Source organism: Vicugna pacos, chromosome 5, assembly GCF_048564905.1.
Source record: "Vicugna pacos chromosome 5, VicPac4, whole genome shotgun sequence".
Taxonomy (NCBI): domain Eukaryota; kingdom Metazoa; phylum Chordata; class Mammalia; order Artiodactyla; family Camelidae; genus Vicugna; species Vicugna pacos.
In genome coordinates, this window is record NC_132991.1 from 95,130,717 (window position 1) to 95,153,674 (window position 22,958).

At 56.2% G+C, this 22,958-nt stretch overlaps 1 protein-coding gene across 3 annotated transcripts in view; it reads right to left on the reverse strand.

Moving 5' to 3' along the window:
- HDAC4 (histone deacetylase 4) overlaps positions 1-13,618 on the reverse strand; it is a 268,241-nt gene extending 254,623 nt beyond the window's left edge. For 2 of the 3 annotated variants that reach the window (XM_072961973.1, XM_072961971.1), the window contains exon 1: positions 13,287-13,555. The gene's annotated coding sequence lies outside the window, so the exon portion shown is untranslated. The other variant, XM_072961972.1, reaches the window with a different exon arrangement.
- Between the last annotated feature and the right edge of the window lie 9,340 nt (positions 13,619-22,958).

Below are 22,958 nucleotides of genomic sequence, written 5' to 3' on the forward strand. Positions count from 1 at the left end.
ACGCAGGAAGGGGACACGGTCGGGAGACGCGAGACTCAGGATCAGAGACTCTAAGGAAGTGATGACACTTTCCTTTGCCACTGAAACGGACAGGAGCCATCCAGCCGCCCCTCACCCCCCAGAGGCAGCTACGTCTCCTTCCGCTGCCCTGGACCCCAAGCAAGGCCCTGTCTCAGGCAGGAATTGAAGCCTGGGGCGGGAATGCCCAGGAAACAGGCCAGAGGACACAAGTGATGGAGGGACGCGGACCAAATGCTGAACAACCTGCCGGTGAGGCAAATGCCCCAAGTTTTATTCTAGACACAGGGCCATCGGGCAGGAGCACCTGACCAGGAGATGACATAGGCTGCCATGGCCAGAGCGTGGTGCAGAGGTGGAAGGACAGCAGGAGGGTCCCTGGGGAGCACTTCCGAGGCCACCACGCTTGAGGTTCAGAGCCACGATCAGATGCAGTGCTGACCACGTCATTGCAGGTCAAGGCCACCCACACTGGGGCCAAACACTGTGAGAGCACGGAGTGAGACTGGTCACTGCTCCATGAGTAAAGACTTGAGACAGGGAAGGGGGTCACCACCGGAGCCAGGTGAGACGGGCTGGCCCCAGAAGGAGCCACGGGACGCAGGTCTGCTGCCGCCTCCTCGAAGGCGGTGGAGGAGGAAGGGCTCGGAAGAGGATGCAGGCCTGAGGGCGCAGGACCCGGGGCGCCCAGGGAGGCCGCAGGGCCTGGGCCTGGGTGTCTGGCCGCCCTGCAGGCCGAAGCCCCACGCTGCCGCTTCCCTGGGAACTCCAGACACGCCTCCAGGGCAGTCTGAGCCCTGGACCCTGACAAGTCGCCTGTAACACGAGAGAGCTGGTACCTTCAGGAGGCCGCGGGACACGACCGCTCGACGTCGATGACAATCAGCCCTGAGGGTCCGGAGGCGGGAGAAGCCCGTCCCGGGGCCCGCAGGAGGGCAGGCCTCAGCCATCTCCATCCGACCAAGCCCCCAGACCTCTGCTGGGACAGTCCTCCAACTCCCGTGCCTGAGAAAGCCCAACTCACCAGGGCTGAAAAACCAAGTATCTACCCTCAGGGAAGAGGAACTGGGGAGAGAACTGGGTGAGAATTGCACTTCGTGGAGAGAGAACTGCATCGCCCCAAACGTCATCAGAAGCGCCGCTGTTCCTCATTAAGTGGTGGGCGGCCAGAGGGGAGGGCTCAGGTCAGCCTGGCAGGAATCGCGGGAGGGGCCGACCTGCACAGTTCGCAGATGCTCCTGAGTGTGCTCGTCCATGTGCGTGCGTGTGCGTGTGCGTGTGCGTGCATGCGAGCGCACAGGGCGTGTGTGCAGCAGAGGGTGCACTCGCCAAGGCTGCACATCCCAGAACTTAACCATGAGCTGAAGAAGGGGGAGAGGAGGGTACTGGTAACAAATGGCTCAGATGAGGTCACCCGCTGCAGCTGTCCCGCCCACGGCACGGGGCGGCCCGCAGGGGCTCGCAAGGGGCAGGGACACGTCCCTGCCCACCCAGGCCCAGGGGCACCTCCAGCCTCAGTTCCGCCCTCTGGCTGCTGGTTCCTTAAACCGCCCAGCTGTGCTCTGCCCAGCAAGGACCACAGGGCCAGTGACACCTACGCGATGCCCGGGAGAGCCTCCACCTCCCACCTCGGTGAAAGGCGCCACCTCCCCTAGTAAAACCCAGCGGCGGGGGAGTGGGGCGGGAGGGGGACAGGTCTGAGTTTCTCTGCCTCTCGCCCTGGCTGGGACACCTTCCACACCTGGGAGGGGACAGCGGCCAGCACAGTGAGTAGAACCGTGGCTGCCAGGCCTGCACCCCTAGTGTCGTGATGTCACATGATGTTCACAACGCGGCCAGGTCAGGGGTCTCTGTTCTGACTGTACAGAACAGGAAACCGAGGCCGCGGAGGGCGGATAAATGCCACACAACAGGTTGGGCACGGCTGCACCAGGACACGCACCCAGGCCCCTTTCCAAAACACCAAGTCCCCCACCACTCCGGGCTTCTGATCCAGAAGCGCATCCCAGAGCAAGGCCCGTGCTTCCCACCTGGGGGTGGGCAGCTTACCGTGCACACAGGTGCAGGCTCAGAGCCGCCGCCCAGCTCCACCCCAGCCCCTGCCATCAAGCCACCTGTGCCAGTGTTAGTGTCCACCATGGGCGGGGAGGAAGTAAGGGGGCCCAAGCCATGGGTGCTGAGGACTAACAGAGTCCCTAATCACAGCCCAGTGACCGGCACTAAGAAACACCACAGGACGGGGAGGGGGCGGGGGTAATCCCCAGCCCAGGGTATGGGAACCTAAGCCAGGGCAACGGTGTCTCTCCCTCTCGTGCCGCACGGCAGCCCTGGGAGCTGGGCCACCAATCTCCTTACCGCACCTGATCCCACAACAGTCCTCAGGGGCAGAAATTCTTGTGCCCACCCTGCAGATGAGAAGACCGAGGCACAGGGAGGCTGCAGAGCTGACCACGCACACGCTGCGGGGCTGTGAAGTCCAGATCGTCAAGCCCATGCGCCCGACCCCCCGCCCGCTGCACACAGGCAGATGTGGTCAGCGGGGCTCCTGGGACCGCAGGCGTGGGCCACGCGTCAGCCGGCAGGCCCTGCACTTGGGATCTGTCCCCCTCTGCCTGGAGCAGGAGAGCCGGCGTGGGCTCACCCCCACCCCAGAACATCCTCAGACAACTGCGGTGGTCCTCTCGGGCTGCCTGGGAGCAGGGCCCTGAGGGCAGTGGATCAGTCAGCCAGAAGCACGTGCAGGCATTGGAAGGCCCAGTCCCTGCCATCTGGTGGCTCCACTGTCCCCACTCTAAGGGCCGCTCCAGGAGACTGTCAGCATCCAGACAGGCGGCCACTGGAGGTAGAGACTAGAGGAACCTTCCCGATGACCGTCCATTCCCTCCACCCACCCTGCCAGCTGGTCAGCTGTCCTGACCTCCAGGGCCGGGGCCCCCCCAGGAAGGAGGAGACAAGGAGGCTGGGGTCCACGCCCGCTGCCACGTTGGCTCTGCCACAGCCTCACTTCCAGCCCCGCTGAGCCCTTCCTCCTCTGTAAACAGGGTCCATCCTTCCCTCGAAAGGGCCGCTACACGATCCCGGGAGACGAGGTCTGTGAAACGTTCTGAGACGTTCAGCATGGCACCACGCACAGGGGGCCCACACGGAAGGCCGCTCTGGAGCTGCTGCTGGGGCTGCAGGGAGCAAGGAGCCCTGAGGAGGACGCTGTCCCCTGGCTCCTGCCAGCAGCGACATCCCTATGAGGGAAGCTGACTCCCCAGCCAGCTTCGGGCAGAGGCTGAGCCAGTGAGCGCATTCCATACCCCTGGCCAAAGTGACAAGTGACCTAACCCAGACCCAGCAAGTGAACCAGGATGTTCTGCTGAGACGAAGATGCTGTCTGTCCTGGTGGGAAGGAATCAGCACGGGTGTAGCCCTGAAAGCAGCTGGCAGGGCCATTTTAGGACCAAGAAGCAGACTCTCCCAAAACGGGAAAGGAACAAGATCTTGATGCTGCAGAGGAGTGGGACCAAGCCCTGCCTGAACCCTTCCCTCACCTGCGCGTCCCCAGAAAGCAAGTCAGTCAGTTCCCCGCAGGGCACAGGGCTCCCTCAGCCTGCCGCGGAGAGGTCCTTTCTGATGGAGAGCTACTCACAAAGACACCCTGTGAAAGCGCAGGTCCCAGTCCCAGGGAGGACACCACCCGTCCACCAGCGGCTACCTGACCCTACACCACGGCCACCGCCCACTGCACACACGGGCACAGGGCCCCTCTGTGGAGGGCTGTGCCCGTGGGTGCCAGAGCACCAGCCTCTCCTGCCTGTCAAGCCTCACTGCCCCTTCCCCCTGCACCAGGAGCCGTCCCCACGTCTCCACCCAGGGCCTGAGCACTCGGGCCACACGGTTCCCTCGAGCCACAGCTGCCATGTGGAGCCGCCTTCCAAGGCCAGCAGCAGGCAAGACTCCTGCTGCTGCTTGCTGGACAACAATGACAAGCGGAAATGAGCACATGACACGAATCGTGCCATCCCTGGACAGCTCCCTGCTCCGGGCAGCACGGACAGCAAGACAGCGTGAAGCGTCCATCACCCCAGGTCAGGGGCCGCCCTGAGGGCGGGGACGAAGCGCCCTGCTGCCCAGGCCCAAGGGCAGCAGGACAGCCGCCGCCCGGGCAGGCTCTGCGTGCCGGGTGCTTAGCACGCACGGCGGCGCCCTCGGAGATGACGCGGCCCACGCGCAGTCTAAGGGGAGCTGCTGCGCTTTCCAGAACAGGGTCTCTGTGAGCTAAGCAAAAGTGCCTGCAGGGACAAAGACAGACAGCTTGCTCTCGAATGTGACTGAGGTCCTTCAAGGAGGCGCTCACCCCACCGTGACTTCGGCAGATGCAGGCAGAGATGCCCTGGGCTGGCACGGGGCCTCACGGAGACCGGCAGTTATGTAACAGGCATCAGAGCCCAGTCACCAGCGCTCCCCTTGCAGACAACATCCCACCTGAGACCCGTCTGCGGAGGTGGGGACAGAAGCCTAGCCTCAGGGAGAGGCTCGTGGGCCCTCCACCCCGTCGGCCTCCCGTTGGCTACAGGGAGGAGCCCGTCTCCCGTGCTCCACACAGGACATCCGCCTGGCAGAGACGAGGTGACACCCACCGGGTGAGGTCACAGTGAGGCTGAGGTCTCAACCCAGGCTTGACTCAACATCCATGTTCTGTCCTCAGCACCCCCGAGCCAGGGAAAGCAAAACATCTCCGTCTGCGGAAACCCCTCCTGGACATGGCAGGCCAGTCACACCACGACAGGCAGAATGGGCACATGCACAAGTCAGACGGCGAGGCCCACACCCTGAAGGAGCCCTCCGAGGAGCCACAGCGAAAGCATCTGAAACGAGGGCGGGTCCCACTGCGTGCCTCTCTGCTCTTCCAGCTCCGTCCTCTCCGGAATCAGAGGAATCCTGAAAATAATAGCTTCGGCAAAATGCAACCCACATTTGGAAGAACACGATCCACTCGGACACAGAAAGACATTCCTGGTCGGGGAAGGATTTCGGGGGAGCATTTTACACTAACGTCTGTTAACTCCAAGTCCCAAAAGGGCAACTCTCCATCAGCCCTGCGAGATGAGCTAGAGGTTCCTCCACTAGGGGCCCGAGGCTGGGGCTGCTGGGGGCAAAGGAGGCCGCTGCCCTGGCCTGGCCCACGTTTCTAGGAGTTTCCACAGGAAGGACAGTGAGGGTGTTGCAGGCCAACTGCCATCAAAGCTGACGGCTGGGGGATGCACTCAGGCTGCTGCAAAACTGGCCGGACCCTAACCAGAAAAGTGAAAGGAAAACATCTCAGAGGAAAAGGTACTCTGGAGCAGACAGAAGTGGGCACTTAAGTGCCCCAGTGACGCGGCCTTCAAATCCCTCCAGCTGGGGGGAGGGGCCAGGACAGAAGTACGCCACAGCCCTTGTGCTGGCAAAGGAAGGTTTTCCAAAGAACCAGGACTGAAACCACCTACTGTGACCTTTTCAGTGCAAAATCTTACATAAATTTTACAGCAGAGAGGGCTGTGATCCACTATACTGCTTCCCGACCACTCCTTTACGACTCTCATAAAAGGTCCATGAGGGCCGGGAGCCACAGCCCGGAGAGTGGCTATACTCTTCACTTTCACTGATCAACCACAGGCCCGGTGGACACGTCCCCCAGTCCCCGTGTCCACAGCCCCAGGGGTGGGGGGGGCCAGCTCATCAGGACCTGCTAACCTCTTAGCCCTTGTGGGGCTGGAACCTCAGTTTGGAGGGGACCTCAAGCATCAACCCAGAAGACCCGCAGCCCCACGGACTTGCTCCACGCCCTTCACCACGTACTGCGGACCTGCTGCGGACCTGCGTGGGGGAGGCCCCAAACACACAGTGGCCCCGGGAAAGCCCCTGCAGGGGCCAAGGGGGGCGCAGAATCAGTTTTTGACTCCTGATGTGTAAAGCCAGTGTGGCTGGATGAGAAGCTGGCCCAGGACCCTTCCAGAACATTCCCAACCCTGCCAGCCTCTCTAAGGAGTCCCAGATCTACGAGACAGCTCTCGGTCACACCAGCTGCATGAAGGATGGAAGCCACCCCACCTGAGGATGTGGCCCCGGACCTCCCGCCCCCTTGCAGTGTGGAGCCAGGGTGACGGCGCCACGCTCCCAGCACGTACTCCGGGGAGGGGCTGCCGGGCTACGGGCGGGGGCACCGGGTGCGCGCCCCCTCGCCACGCTGCCTCTGCCACGCAGGCCCCGAGGCAGCCGGGCGTGGCACCCCGAGGGAGACAACAGCGGCGAGGCTGGGCGGCGCGGGCACACGGCGCATGCGTGGAGCCGCAAGTCGCCTGCGTGCCCAGCTCAGCCCTCCTCACGCGCTCCGGCCTCCGAGCCCTCGAGGCCGGGCCACCATCCGGCCTTTCCCCCTGGCGGCAGCCCGCCGACGCTGGGTTCCCAGCCACCCTCCCGTCTTCCCTCATCTGGGCCCCTCCTCCACCGACCCCCAGCCTCCCAGGCCTGGCGCACCTGTGTGTGGTTACCTCCCCCCCCCGCGCCCCCCCCGCGCCCCCCCCCCCCCGTCCCCTCCGACATCTAAGCCCCCTGTGGGCAGAGGCCCGGCGTCACAGGACCTGCCTCTGAGTACTCCCAAGCAGCAGCATTTGTTCAGCTCCCCTCCCTGCCCCCCAGCCCCCGCCCCGCATGCAAATCTTTGTATGTGGTCAGGTGCAGGCTGAGTATTTGCAAAATTATAACTGATCAATTAGAAACTTTTAAGAAACACACTCCCAACCACCATTACCACCTCTCTCACCCCCAAGGGGGGGGGACAGTGTGGGGAGGGGGCGTGGAGTCAGAAAAACTTCTCTTCCCAAGTTTGAAAAAGACCCCCTCCAGCAAACAGCACCGCATACACCAGCTGACCGTCACCCCCAAGAGCACACACAACTCCACCCGCAGCCTGAGCAACTCTCCCGCTCGGACGGCCGGCTCAGGCTTCCAGGCCGTAAGGACTGGTTTACTGTTCCAGGCTCCAGCATCAATCCAGCAAAGGCGCTTGACCCACGCGGACAGAGTGCTTCACAAACGACAGTGAACTCACACAGCCAGACATTCACATTTTTAAGCACAGCTGACTCCAAGATGTTTACTGACGAGACCAGATTAAGGATCATCTCAAAATCATGAGGTTAAATAAGAAATGATTAAGTAACACCATTAATTCCAATTTGAAACAAACGGGAAAGTGCCTTTAACAAAAGCAGCGGCTGGCCACCTGGAACACGGGTGCCCCAGGCCATCCGGCCGAGGACAAGCCTGCACGCTCGCTGGGCTGCACACACGGCCCCATTTGCCACTTGACAGCTGGGTGTTTAAGGCCCTTCTTCTCTCATTCCTCTCTGCATCACAAAATCCACTTCACTTGTATTTACGGCATCTACTTAAAAGCATGTAATCTCCAAAATCAGAACCAAGAAGTTCCCAGATTGAGGCGGAAAGGAAACAGACCATTCCAGAGCACAGGCTTTAACACAGAAGGCGCCGTGAGGCCGGAGGACCAGGCCCCATCCAGGCTCCCCACCCAGGGCCTTCACCATGCCGTGCATCGGCCACTCCTTCATTCGTTCGTTCACTGCCAGGCACTGGGCACAAAGCGGGCATGAGGCCCTCAGGCCCTCAACCCCTCAACCCCCTGGGGCCCCCACTAGTAAGAGAAGGGACATTAAACCACTAATGTCGCAACGAGCTACTGAAATTACACAAGCAGATCCTGCTAGGAAGGAGTAAAAAGGATGTGAGGCCACGTTTCACAGGGGCCAAAAGATGAGCTTGCATCGAGGGGTCAGAGAAGAGGGGGATGAAAAGAGGTAGTTCCAAGAGATGGGAACAGTGTGTGCAAAGGCCCTGGGGCCTAAGGGGGCTTACAGAGAGCGAGGAAGCAAACCAGGCAGGGGGCTGAAGCTGAGTGCCCAGAACAGGTGCTATCAGACGAGGCAAGCAGAACAAAGGCCAGGATCAGGCAGGCCTTCCAGGAGCCTAAGAACAGAGGGAAGCCAGGACAAGGTTTCGCGCAAGGAAGTGATGGGTCAAGATCGCTTGGGTACCATTCGCAGCACAATCTCGGCCAGAGCCCCCCAGCCCCAGAAGGCCAACACAGCCTCGGACAGCTTACAAGAGTCAGAGGAACAAATCCCCTCAATGCTTCTAACGTTAACCATGTAACTTGCCAAGAACTTAGTCCCCCTCTTTTATAAATTATGGAGTTGAAGAGTACATTTCCCCCAATGGAAACAGCAGACCTTTTTTTAAAAGAAGTTTTACTATTAAAAAGTCATATATGCTTACAGAACAATGGGTACAATACCAGCATAAGTAGAAGGACACTGGAAGCCCCTCACGGCGCACTTTTCTGACCCTCCGGACAGTCACCACTATCATTTTAGAGACCCAAGCACTTACAAAACAGAAGGCGCGGGTCCCCTGGCCACCCCTCAGCACCTGCTGTTTTCACCAACACACCGCACACTTCTGCTGACTGGTGGCCTGTGTGTAGATTTCCACAGGACGAAAATACCAAAATGTAGTGAATAAGTATCACCCCTGCAAGCAAGGCGGCGGCAGCACCCTCCAGCCGCCTGGACAGCCACGTGCTTGTCCTGTCCCCTCCCGAGAATAAATCCCAGGAAGCAGCTTTGCTGGGGCAAAAGGAATGACCATGTTAAAGCCTGACACAGAAACCTTTTCTCAAGAGTAATTAAATCATAATTAACAACGGCCGAAACTTGCATTGTGCTCACCATGTGCCAGGCTGTGTTCTAAGCACTTTCCATATATTAACTTCTTCAAATTTCACAAAAACCATGTAAGGTAAGAATTATTATTATTACCACCAATGGGTGTCATCAGACGGAACCTGTGCTGATGTGGTGGCATCAATAAACTCTTGCAGCTACATTTTGTTGTCGCTGCTGAAGTGAAGTCTCTTTTATCACTAGCCGCTGAGATTTGCAGACTTAGGTGCTTTGCTCACCATGCAGTCGGGATGCTCATCCTTTTCTTATTGGTTTGTAAAAGCTCTTTACATGTTGATTATTAAGCTTATGTAGGCATAATGCGTTACACAAAAATTTGTTTTCTCTGTCTCTTAACTTCACTTATGGAGTCTTTTGACAAAGAGAATTTTCTTTAATTCTTAACCTGTTAAATCTGTCAGCATTTTTCTCTTTAAAGTTTCCAGCTCGTATTATAATAAGAATGGATTAAACCAGCAGTTTTTCAAAGTTTCTGGTCCTGGTTCTGACTGAATGCTTTCTACCAAGGTAATCCTCCAAACAAAAAGAGAAGGCCCCACTGCTCTGGCTGAAGTGGATGTGGAGCACCAGGCGCCCTGACCACCCTCACCCGCTCTCAGGCACCCTCAGAAGAAGATCCAGGCACGGATGCAGCAACTGCCAGCCGGCATGACTATTAGGTCCCTTTCCAGTCCTGCCACGCCTCACACAGGACAGAAGACAGCATGAAGAAGCCAGAAGTGTTTCCCAGACCATACCGAAACACGGCATCATCTATGACAGCTCCAGCAACACCCAACATCCAACACCCAACTGTTCCTCTTCTCAAAGAGGCTACGCCCTCCCCAACACCTCGACAACGCTCAACTTCAGCTTCAGGACCAACCATCGGTGGCCCAGAAGCAGAGGCAGGGAAGGGAGGGAAGCAGCACTCGGGACTTAACACAGCCGGGGTACCAGATGCCGCGTCCTCCCGTCTACCCCCACGTTCCTCCTCTGCAAGATGGATGCAGCAGCCCCCTCCCAAGGCTGCAGGGAGAGAGAAGTGGGACACACATGGCAGTACTTAAAACGGCACGTGGCCCCATGCAGGCGCTCACTCAGTGGTCGCTACTGGTCTGTGTTTCAGTCACAGCCTGGGGGTTAGGGGCGCCGACCCCGCACACAGCTGAAGATCCACTTGTAACTTTACAGTGAGCCCTCTGTATCCACGGTTCCACGTCCCAGATTCAATCAACCACAGATTAGTAGTGTTTCAATAAATATTATGGTATTTATTAAGGAAAATCCACATACAGGTGGACCTGCACCGTTCAAACCCATGTTCTTCAAGGGTCAACGGGACTAGTACCACGAGCTCCTCACCAGGAGAGAGGAGAACTGTTCTGGTTCCATGTCTGCTGATGCAGACGCCGATCCGACCCCGCGGCTCCACAGAGGGCACTGTGGAGGCAACCTGCGTGGGGCCCTGGGCCTCCCTCTCAGGAAATGAGTAAAAAGTGTGTCAGAGAAGCCTCAGAGACCACCCCGCTCCCTAAACAGGCCCACCCACCCCATCTCCTCACTCATACAAGCCCAAGGGAAGAAGATGACCTCATGAAGAGAGCTCACCGACCTCAGTTCAGCGACACCTGCCCCAAAAGAAATGTTCCGTGAACACACACCGCGAAGGTCTGCAAAGGAGCGCGTCACTGTCGACACACGGTCCCTCATCTGACTGGGACTAGAAGCTGCCGTCCCTTCCTCTACATCAAAGCTAAAAGCCCCGCGCCCACTGCACCCCGACTGGCTGGGGCTGAAAACGAGCCCCTCCAGGCTGGCTCCCGGCCCCCACCCCAGGGCCCCCACCCCGGGCCAGGGGCTGCCACGCTGGGGCAGGAACTCGCCCTCGGGCTGGGACGGCCGCAGAGCGAGGGCAAAAGCCGGAGCTGCCACGGAGGCTGGGCAGGCGTAAAGCCCCAGCTAACAGGCGGTGATTCTGATCCAGGGACCCCCAGCCCGGCCACAGCCGGTAGCCCCGCAGCCTCCCTCCTCTGCGGCTCCCCCGCTGCCGACAGCAGGTACTAATCTATTGCTCAGGGCAGCTTCTGAGCGACGAAAGCCCAGCCGTTTTCAACAGCGCGGGTCTGGACGCACTCTGCAGGAGCGGTGAAATGTCTCTTCTGCTCTGGCAATTAAGACGGCACAAAGTCGCCTTTCCACGGGTGCCGCCCCCAACATCAAAGGATGAGAATTCAAAGCCATTCATGCTGCACTGAAGCCTCACAATGAAGCTGGAAAATGGAAGTCAATTACTGGACATAAATATGCAGTGGTTGAAAGACTTATAACGAAATTAAACTGCAGCAACCCCACAGTGTGTGGAAACTTCCAGAACTACAGTCCTCCTGGTAAACATCAAGACGGGCATCCCGACAAAGCAGGCTTCTGACCACGGCAAGTCAGGGTCTGCACCCCAGCTCCCATGGCCAGGGCGCCATGTTGTTCTGTCCATCTTGCTACAGTAACAGCCCCCAAGGCTTCTGCGAACACGGCACTTGGAGATCTTTATTTTGCATGGCTGTGAAGCTGCTGCCCACAGGACGTTCTCTCCCGGCTCCGGGCTGCTTAGGCCACAACTGTCCTTGGTCTCTAGGCCTCCCAGGCCTACTTGGAGACCACAGTCATCCACCCCCTCACAACGGGCCCAGCCCAGGGCTCTCCCAGGGGCACTCCTGCAGCCAGCTCCCCTCACAGGAAAAAGAACTAACCCTAAAGAGGGCAGTGTTACATCTGCTTGCCGCATAAATCCTGCTTCTTTCTGATTGATTACTGCTCTCTTTAGGAAGGTATTTGATCTTTAAAATAAAAGCCCAGAACACAGAAAGCTACAGAAGTCTAACAATGTGTCAGGGTGTGTGTTTTTAAGGCAGGAAAATACTTCCCTCCCACACAAATGGGAGTTCTGGGGAAAGATGCCGCAGATTCAACAGAGCAGAGTATCTGGGAAAGCTTGATCACTCTTAAAAATAGATAATTGAACACAGATTTTAGAATTCTCAGGAGCTACCTGAAGAAAATTAAATCTCACATATTTTTGATATCCAAAACTCCATTCTGATGAAACTTCTAACAGGGTGGCATTTTGCATTTCCAATTATAATAGAGTAATTGTGTTGCCATAGTTACCGCAAAATTCTGCAATAACTTTTGTTGCTCTGTAATTGCTGGAGTGTATATTTGTGTACAAGCAGCTGAGTTTTCTTAATTCAATCCCTCTCCCTCCCCACCCCCCAAGTTACCACCACCACCTTTCCTGGCTCGATTCTGAAATCACTGCACCAGCTTTCATAGGACCATCTCCAAAATAATGCACGGGATTATCAGAAGCAATTAAAACTCCAGGCAACCAAGATCAGGTTACAAAAGAAAAAGTGAAACCAGGCCAAGGTGCAAACCCACTAGTATTCCCCCAATCTCGCTGGGCTGGCACTGGGTGAGGGCTGTTTACATGTTTACTCTCAGGCCTCCCATGTTTAGGTGGTTTGTGGGAATAAACAGAAAAGCCTGAGTAGAGAAAAGAGAGGAAGCAAAGTAACTAGACAGGCCCTTTCCTCCCTCACCGAGGGCAGGCAGAGCTGCTGAAAGCAATTAGGTAGGTCTCTGCAGTAATGCAATTAGGATTTAGTTAAGAAAGTCATTAGTTTTAAAATAACTTGAGTTTAATTTCTGCAACACTTTATTTGAAAATTGTGTCACAGCAGGTCAATTTACAACATGCAATAAAGAAAACACTCATATCAGCTGCTGCAAGTTATTACAAATTTTTGATATGCATTAAATGAGTACACTGGGTTCCACCCCCGGCCTTTCCAACTGATACGCACGGTCTCCTGCTATAACAGTGTCAAATAATTCAACGTTAAATGTAAATACGAGATAATTTGCTTGTAATTCCGCGGTGTGTGTTTGCAACGCCGGGAAACGCGGCTCTCATCATCTGGGCAGGACGGGGCCACATCTCGGCCTGTGGAAAGCCTGCGGGCACCCACTCGGGTCGTGGGCACCCCCACCCCTGCCGTTACGGTCCGGGGCACACACCAGGCGACGGCGCACCCCGCCCGCGAGCCCCGGAAGGGACGTTTTTCTGCAAACTCACAGCCTCGACAAAGTTACATAAACGGCGCCCGCCCGGGCTCGGGAGCCCCCGGCCCACCTGCCGAGGGCTCGGCCTGGGCCGGCGCGGGCGCCCGGAGCCAGCCGGCCGTCCTGCCCCCGCCCCGGCGGCGGCCCTCGCCGTCTGGGGCTGCAGGGGAAGGTCCAGGACGGGCTCCGGCTCCCGCTCCGGACACCCGCGGGCCGGCGCCTCGCGCGGCCTGGGCGCACGGGCCGGGCCGGCCGGGCGGACCCCGGCGTCCACCTGCCGGGGCCGGGCGGCGGGGGGCGTGGAGGCCGGCGGGCGGCCTGCGGACGGGCGGGGGTCGGACAATGGCCCGCGGGCCGGGCCGGGGCAGCGCTTACCGCGGCGGCGGCGGCGGCGGGCGCTCTAGCCCCGCGCGGGCGCTCCGAGCCGCATCTCCTCAGCCTGCGCCGCCACCACCACCGCGGGCGGCGGGCGGGAGGGCGCTCGGGCGGCGGCGACAGCGAGGACGCGGCCGCGGCGCGCCGGGCCCAGGCGGCTGAGGCGGCGGCGCGGGCGGGCGGCGGGCGGGCGCGCGGGCTCGGGCGCGGCGGCGGCGGCGGGGACGGTGCTCCGCGGCGGCGGCCCCACAACCTCCCCTCCTCATTCACAAAAAATTGACCCACGTTGAACCATGATGCTGCTCCCCCCTCCAGCACCGAGCCGGGCGTTGATAGGACAGCCCCGACGCCCGTCAGCCACGCAGGCCCCGCCCCCACACCGGCGGTTCTGCAGCCATTGGCTGCGGCGGCCTTGCATCACCTCCCCTCGCTGGCCCCTCCCTCCTGCCCGGTTTCTAATGAAGAGCTCGTCAATTACGGCTCGGCCCCGCCCTCCGCCCGCCCTCCCCGGGCGCCCGGCCGTCCTTCCATTGGTCCGCTGGAGCCGCGGGTACAGCCCCGTTTGCTCCCGCCCCTCAGCCCGGGGCCACCAATCGCCAGGCCCGACACCTTACGGACGGCAGGGATGCTCCACCCCTGCCCGCCTTCCTGGATATGTACTGGTTCCCATTGGCTGAGGGAGCTGCCAATCTCAGGGGCGGGGCTATCAGAGGACGCTCCAAGCGCCAGCCACTGGGCGCTTGGCGGTTGGGAGTGTGTAGGGAGCCAGAGCGGGTGGTGACTGTAAACACGAGCCTTGACCCTGGCGAGCTCCACTCAGCCAGCCCCCGGAGAGCTGCCCCGTGCCGGTGCAGCAGTCAGGAGCGTGTGTCTGCGCGCCGGGCGGGCGCAGGCCGGTGCGCGGGCTGAGGCCGATAGTCGGTCGGGCCTGGCCGCGGCCTCCATCTTGGGTACTGGCAGTGGTCACGTGGTGCTGCCTGCTGTTGGGGACGCAGGGGGCTGCGCGAAGGGCGAGTGCGCAGGCGCGGCGGGCCCCGCCCTGCCCCGCGGCGGGAACGCGGCCTTTGGGGCGTGGGGCCCGGCCGGCGGGCCTTCCCGGCGGGCGCGGGCCGGGCGCAGCGCTCCTGCGCCGGCGGGAGGCCTCGGCTGCCTGAGCTGCTTCCCCGGGCGCTGTGGCCGGGAGTCCGGGAGTCCGAGCCTCCCGGCCCGGGGGGGCCAGCCCCGTGCACCGCGCTCGGGGGCCCCGAGGCCCGTCCACCCCGAGGGCGCGGTGTCTTGGGGACTGTTCAGTGAAGCCGTCGTGCACCCCGGAGGCCCTGGGACACCCGGAGGGCGCGGCGGGGGCTCCGGCCACCCCCCCGGGCCGGGTCACAGCTTCCCGCCTGGCGCACCCAGGGTTTTGAGAGTCGCGTGTGCGCCCGAGTGAGAAGGGCTCCGACGGCGCGCGCTCGGGGCCGCGGGGCTGGCTCCGGAAAGCCGCGGGAGGACGGAGACCGCAACGAGGCGCGCGGGGGGCAGGCTTCGGCGCTGTTGTGTACAGAGCCGTTCCTTTAGCAAAAGCGCTGCATGGAATCTGTGTTTTACGTTAAAAGGGACCTAGAATTCATCCTCTTTCATGCAACTTTATACCTTGCCGTAGACTTTGAAGCCTCTCAGGCCTGCTTCAAAACCTAGCATGGTGACCACTGCTCAAACAGCTCGAGATTTTATAGACAAATTTTGTTAAATATATTGTCTCTTGGCTGAAGCAGCCTCTTTCCTAGAAAGCAGAGTATGGCGAGCTTATTAAGAACTGCACCCAAGGGTGTTTTTTCCCTCAAATACCAAACCGTTCTTACTTGACAGGCCAACGAACCCACAGACTAGAACTGTACTGAAGCGCGCTTGACGATGTATCGGCAGGTCTGGTGGAACAGGAACGTTCCCTGTCTTGAGAGCTTGGTGATGGAAGAAGAAAACTTGGCGAAAGTAGCAGAAGTGACCAGATTATCAGAAATCGCTCCGTTAAGGGAGCATCTGAGCTGACACCCTCTTCTCATTGTAACGTGGATTAAAAAAGGCCCTGATAAACCTTCATCACTGATCGTCTTAAACTTGAGTTTTTGCAAGTTTTACGGCCCAGATGCTTTTTCAGAAGAGAAAAGTAAAAGCCTTCTGTTCTAATCAAAATCACAGCTTTGTGATATAATCTTTTATTTGTTTTGTAATGAGAAATTTTTGAGTTTTTTTAACTCCAGAACTTAAAATCAAATCAGAAAATAGGTCTGATTAATTATCGGTCTTAGAATAGTCTTAGAGGCAAACAGAGCTGAAACCTGATGGAGTTTCTGTGCTGAAGTCGGCCTGTGAAGTGCTGGCAGTGGTGTTTGATTGCTTATTTTCAGGACCTTTCCTTTCAGAAATGAGCAGAGATTAGTTTTAATATCATTCTTGATCCGTGATTCTCCGAGGAAAAAAATGTAGCTATGTGGGTAAAAATACAATTTTCAAAATGAAAATGCACAGTTTGGCAATACGTAAAATATCTTGAAATACTAATGGGTAGAAAACCTTGGGCATTCTAAGTAGAAATGCCTTACCTAAGATAGTTTTAACTTTGAAGCAAATGAATGGTGAATTGCAGAATTTTAAAGCAAAGACATAGATGAAGAAAATGACCACTAGTGATATGGCCAATGATGGAAATGGTGCACTTACCAGGTTTTCATGGGAAGTGAAGCATGATCAGTGGCTGACAAACATTTGGATGAAAAAATTAAGGTATAAAGTTACTTCACAGATTATTCAAAGTGCACAGCAATGAGGAGAAAATGCAGGGGAAATGCATAAGAATCTAGGAAAACGAACAAGCATGAAATGAGAGGGACGCGGAAGAAGAGTTGCAGGGAGGAGTTCTGGGATGCGGTCCTAGGCTGGCGGTGTGATGCAAAGGTGGGATTCCACCCAGAGAGACGAGTAGGCCTATCACCACGTGCCAGGTGGGTCTCCACCGGAGTCCTGGGAGCCCTTCCAGGAGGGTGAGGCACCTGGTGATTGTCGACCCCAGGAGGAGAACCCCAGTTTCCTCTTCTGAAGAAGAGGAACGTGGGGGCCTGGGTGGCTGTGTCTGTCTGCAGGCCTCTGAGGGGCTGTCTGCTGGAGACCTGCTCACTGCCAGCAAGGAGAACTCGGTATGACCGGAGTCTGCATGGAAAAGGGGGGTCTCTAACGCTGTGGCTGAGGGCAGCGGGGCCGTGACAGCCCCGACACCATCTGCTTGAGGCTTTGTACAGAGGTGCTGTAAGGTCCCAACAAAGGGTTTTGCTTCAGAAAGAAAATGAATCCCCGTCCTAATAGGAAACACGTCTTTCCATCAGAAATAAAAATAGCCCCGAAGACTCGAATAAAATTAAGTTACAAATCTAGAAGTTCCGTGAAGTGGCCAATTATAAAGTGAAAATTAAAAATTAAAAAAAAACTAATTTTCAGATATACTAACACCATTCAATCAGTAATTATAAATGTTAATATTTATTGAACATTTTCTTTGTGGTGGGCATTGCGCTAAGCCTTTTATAAGCATTAGAAAAATATGATGCAAAATTACCAATCCGCATTAGCAAAGGAACATTTTAAATACCTAAAAGTAACACAAAATCCCAATGGAAAGCCAAGGGAATTGACAAAATGTTTGAATAGTTCGTCTGGAAAGATAAACATCTGAGAACAGTCAAAGAGAAAAGTAATGAGGGAGAAATTGTGCTTCCAGAAAACAAAACATGTTATCTAGGCTCCGTAATGACAACTGTGTGGTCTGGCTGAGATCAATGGAAAATAATAGAAAGTAACAAAACAGCCCCAAGCAAGCGGAAGAACTCCGGCTGATATCCAGCCCGTATGTGCACTCTGTGCACGTGCTGATGACTAAGAATTTTGACCATCACCCCAAAAGGATTTAAAACACAATAAAGGCAGCTTATCAAGCCTTTATTGAAAGGGAAAGCAGTGCAGTGGGACCCTTGCTAATCATTTGGAGAAAAAAGAATAAAGCTGGATTCCTACCTCATTAAATGGAATAAAAATTTAAGCGTTAAAAAAAAAGCCATAGAAATACTAAAAAAAAAAACAAACTGTTTGTGGACGTCTCTGTACGGTTATGGAATAGAATACCACCAGCCATTGTAAAGGGAAACGTTGATAAACTTGACTACGTTGCGATTAAGATTTGAGGTGCCATCAGCAAGAACTAGATCAATCCCAGCTGTAGCATGTTCATACAGGGGAGCACCACTGAGCAAGCAAAGAAGAATGAACCACTGATACAGGTGGATGAACACCAAAAACATCATCAAAACATCTGATACAAAAGATTCTGTACTATATGACTCCATTCATGTGAACTTCGGGGACAGCCTAAAAGATCTATGGGGGTGGAATCAGAATCTTGGATCCTCTTGAGAATAGAGGGCAGGCAGAGGGTGGACTGAGAAACCCGGAGTGAGGGAGCTCTCCAGGGGGCTGGAGATGATTACACAAACACCTTGGTTGGGGAGGAAGTCACACATGGGTGAAGACTTAGCAAAAAATCACTGGATTGAACAGAGAGTTTAACCTCAGAAGAAAAAGTATTGAAGGCAGTATCTGCCCCAGTTTAGGGGAGTGGGGAATGGGTGGAACCTTTTGGTGCTTCAAAAACACAAATAAGGTTAAAAGACAGATGACTGGGGGAAGTCATCATGTTTCGTGAAGGCTTGGTCTCCTTCACAGGTAAGTGGGCTTTCAAAGAGCACAGGGTGAACATTCCAGAAGCAGGACAGGCAGGGACGTGAACAGCGAATGCAGAAGGGGAAATGCCCGATAAACATGACAAAACGTCCCACTCCCTAAAAACCGGAGAAACACACGGCTTTATCTAGTTATCTGATGAAAGCTGACATGAAGAGGCAAAGGCTGTTGCAAGTTATCAGCGGGTGTCAACTAGTAGAAACTCTTGGCTACTTAACTAGATGTAAATAGAACTTAAAATGTTGCACATCCTTTCATCCCGTGACTCCCACTTGTAGAACGTCACTCTAATGAAATAAATATGGATGTGGGTAAAAATTTAGCTAAAAGATTCATAGCAAGAGTATTAGAAGGTACGCGGACATCTGTATCTGTCTATATCTCCAAGTTTACAGAAAAAGGGGCTCCAGCATTGCAAAAGGAAGTTCACATCACAGCCCTGAGTGACAAGGAAGACTAAGACGCCATCACATTTGGCACAGCTGTTACGCACGAGGACGTGTGAGGACACGGGAACGTCGGGAAGCTGTCCATCAGAGCGCTCCAGGGCTTGCTTCTGAGTACACAGGCTGTTGCTGTTCTTTGTTTCTTCTTTGCTCTTCCCACTTTCTAAATTCTCCAGCAAACCTGTGTTACTTCGGTAAAAAAAAAAAAAAAAACCCTCAAAGGACATGAAATTAACCCGGAAAGCTGTAGGTCAGGTAGCCGAGAGGCTCTGCCAAGCCCATCAGTGGCCGGTCGGGGAGGCACTGCCGGGTCCGAGCGGAGGCGGCACAGGCGGCTCAGGTGTGAGCAGGGCAGGGGCTTTAGGGCCCAGCCCACGGCCCTGAGACTTCCGTATCTTCAGCCACTTTTCTCTGCATCCGGCCCTCTCCCCACCCAAGGCTGTCTCCCCAGATTCAGTCCGGACGAGGATGCTCAGTCAGGCAGCTGACATAAGTGGTGAGCAGGGCCCTGAACGGCCACAGGCAGGAGGGCCGGCGTGGAGGCTCACCTGCCCCCTCCCGGCCAGGTGTCGGGCTTGGAGCGCTGATTGGGTGGGGCAGACCTGGACCCGGCAGGTCCGGTCAGAACCAAACACGGCCATCCCGTCTTGTTTGCTTGCTTTCACTTGTTATGTTTTTTGGGACAGTTTGAGGCCATCAGCGTCTAGGACATGGTGCAGTCATGGGCGGAGGTGAGGCCGAGGAGGGAGCGGGAGAGATGAGTGAGTGGGAGACGAGAACGTAAGTCCAGGTGTGACTGTGTCTGGAGGCATCTGGTCGCCAAGTGTCTTAGCCTGGGTCCCCGAGGCAGAGCCTGCCCCAGGGGTTAAGTGCCAGCAGGGGCCTGGGCCTGGGATCCCAGGGGCAGGAGCGACGGGGCGGGGGGCCAGGGAGCGCTCTCCTGAGGAAGAGGCCCCTGCGTGGCTTCAGGAAATGGGTTCTGCCATTTGGACAGGGTCCCAGTGACCTCAAGCTGGATCTGGCCGGGGAGCATGGGCCCCGGATGGGACCACCCACCTGCCGCCCTGGGGGCAACACCCGCTGCAGGCGGGTCAGAGAAGTCCGGGGGCACGAGCCCAGGCCAGGGGCCCTCTTCTCAGGCCGGGGAGGGGGGAGGCCTGAGAAGCCCAGGCAGAAAAGCCTTGGCCAGGAGAAGGCTGCAGAGGCAGGGGGCGAGGATGCGCACAGACCGGGCGCTCAAAACGAGCTCGCACCCTGCAGCCGTAAGGCCTGAAGGAAGCAGCTCGCCATGGGTGAGAGTCCGCAGGGGGGCGAGGAACAGGGTCACATTCCACCCAAGAAGTGGAGGTAACACAGTGTCCACCACTCACGTCAGGAGGAACTCAGGAAGTCAGGGAAGAATTGAATGAGTAACAGAACAGAAGACACCAGGAAAAAGACTAGGTGAACTTTTCAAAAAACAAATAAACTTTCAGACATACAGAGTATGGTCATTAAAATTAAAAAATCAGTGGGGAAGATGACAAGCATGTCAGAATAGTGGAAACCGTTATCAGCACACTGGAGGGTAGCTCTGAGGAGGTTACCCCAACAGGACCCGAGAGCGGAGGAGATGGAGGCAGGCAGTTGGGAGAAGCAGCAGCTGCGCGGGCGCCCTGAGCCCCTCTCCCCTACCCGGAGGTGCTGCCACCCCCAGCTGCTGCAGAGTGGCCTCACAGCTGCATCCTTCTCCAGAGGGCGGTCCTTGGTCAAAGGGAGTCACCTCACATGGAGATGTGTGGGAGGAGCCCTGAAGGCCAAGGCCGATGCCGATGCCTGACTGGTAGAAACAGGCCAGGCCCCCTCCCACCACCGCCCGAGTTCCTTGAGGCTCGAGCCTAAATCGCAACTCTGCTAAGCTTCTCTCCTGCCCTGCTCAGCCGCCCTCAGAGCAATTCCTCAGTAAATCATCTGCACAAGCATCCTCGCCTCGATCCCTGTTCTAGGGGAGTGGGTCCACGGCAAGGGGTGACGGGGAGAGGGTGCAGAAGGGGTAAGACAGTGGCGAGAAGTTCCTAGAACTGCTGGAGGACGGGGATCCTCAGCTCGGGGAGTCCTACAAGCCCTGCGGACGGGAGGTGAGAGCGATCGCACACCAGACGTCTAGCAGGGGTGGTGCTCAGTGCCAGCCAGGAAGGCACTTGCCTCACAGCAGCCCAAGAGAAAGGACAGGGTCCCTCCAAGGAGTGCCCACCGGACTGACTGGTGGGCAGGCTCCCGGCTCCGCGTGCCCACGATAGAAGCCAAAGTCACGCTTTCGAAGTGCTAAGAGAGAATAGCGGTTCACCTAGAATCCTGTGCTGGCTAAGCTCTCACTCAGTGATGAATGTAACAGTGTGACTTCTTCCAGACAAACGCTGAGGGCATTTGCCACCGAAAGCCTCACTGACAGAGTTTAGTGAGGACATAGAGCAGGTAGCAGACGACCAGGACACCCCCCAAATCCCTGCATACCTAGGGGTCCCATGGCTGTGTCTGCAGCCTTCCGCCTGAGAGCAGCCTGGACCTGCCACGAGACAGTGCTCTGGAAGAAGCTTGCAGTGAAGAGAGGAGAAGGTAACACCAAGCTCTTTTCCTCACTGCAGGGACGCCTCTCCCGAGGTCCCATCAGGATGAGCGCCAGTTGCCCAAAGTGGTCAGCTGTGCATTCAAGCACCCTGTGTTGGCCGCCTTCCTTCCCTCTTTCATGTCCCCACCCATCCCGTGTCACCTCCCCAAATAAACTGCTTGCACTCAAACCCCTATCTTAGGGACAGGCAGGGACCCAGGGGGGATAGAACTGGTCCTCGGAAGGTGACCTTCAGGGTGAGGTCCCATCACTGGAGGGACACGGGGCAGCGGTAAGCCTGGTGTGTCCAGGCATCCTGGGGTGTGGACACGGAGCAAAGAAGAAGACCATGCTCTGAGGGACGCGGGACTCGGAGCCAAGGTCAACTCCGCGCGAGGGTAGGGCAGAGGGCTCCCAGGACCTGCTGCAAGAAGAAAGGGACGCCAGACAAGGAGCTGCAGGAGGTGACTCCTACTATGTGGGTGGGGGCTGGAGCCCTTGACGGTGCTGAGCAGGGAGGGCAGAGCAGAAGTGTGCTCACCTGGAGGGGACAGTGTGGACGTGGGGTCCTCTTCTGCCACTCGGCTTAACATCCTGACAAGGACAGCAGGAGCCAGAGCGGGTCGGAGGCCAGAGTGTCTCCTGGAAACGCAGAGATGGTGGGCGGCAGTGGAAGAGGGACGGGGCCAGACCTGCCTCGGCTCTGAGAGCACAGTGAGCCTGTGTTTGTAGGGGCTTAGAAGGCTCTGAACCTTGAGGCCACTTAGGGAGTCATCCTGCCACCCCAAGTCTGTGTCTGGGTTCACAGACCCACCCTGAGATCTTTCCCCAGCCCCCACGCGTGCATGGTGTATCCATTCACAGCGCATGGTAAGATTTCCTCTGTGGTCCAGTTTGTGACCATGGCCAATATTCATGAATGTTCCTTGTATGCCTGAAAAGAAATCTGTTTGCTCACTGAGGAGTGCAAAATTCTTTTGATATATCAACCTCATTATTTTTTTTCCTTAGAGAGTAAGTTAGCCGGTAGAATGGCTTCCCTCTTTCCTTCTCGTACTGCTGTTTGTAAAGGAACTCTTCTCATTAGAGCGCTGTCCCCAGATTCTAGATCAGATTGGCTCCTTCTTGTTCTGATGGAAGTGTAGTCAGTTCACAATGTGTGACTTTCTGGTGCACAGCAGAGTGCTTCTTTTATACACGTAAATATTCCTCTTCCTGTTCTTTTTCATTCTAGGCCATTATGAAGTATTGAATAGAGTTAGTTCCCAGTGCTACACAGTAGGACCCTGTTGTTTATCTGTTTTATATACAGTAGTTTGTATATGCAAATCCCAAACTCCTAATTTATTCCTCTCCACTCTCTCTTCCCTCTGGTAACCGTAAGTTTGTTTTCCATGTCTGTGAGTATATTTTTGTAAATAAGTTCATTTGTGTCCTTTTTTTTAATATTCCACATATAAGTGATATCATATGGTATTTTTCTTTTTCTTTCTGGCTTACTTCACTTAGTGTGATGACCTCCAGGTCCATCCACCCATATTGCTGCAAATAACATGATTTCATTCTTTTTTATGGCTGAGTAGTATTTCATTGTATAAATATACCACAACTTCTATATCTGGTCATCTGTCACTGGGCATTTAGGCTGTTTCCATGTCTTGGCTGTTGTAAATAGTGCTGCTATGAACACTGGAGTCGATGTATCTTTTTGAATTAGAGTTCCTTCCAGATATGTGCCTAGGAGTGGGATTGCTGGGTCATATGGTAACTCTAGTTTCCGTTTTTTAAGGAATCTCCATACTGTTTTCCATAATGGCTGCACCAAACTACATTCCCACCAACAGCGTAGGAGGGTGCCCTTTCTCCACACCCTCT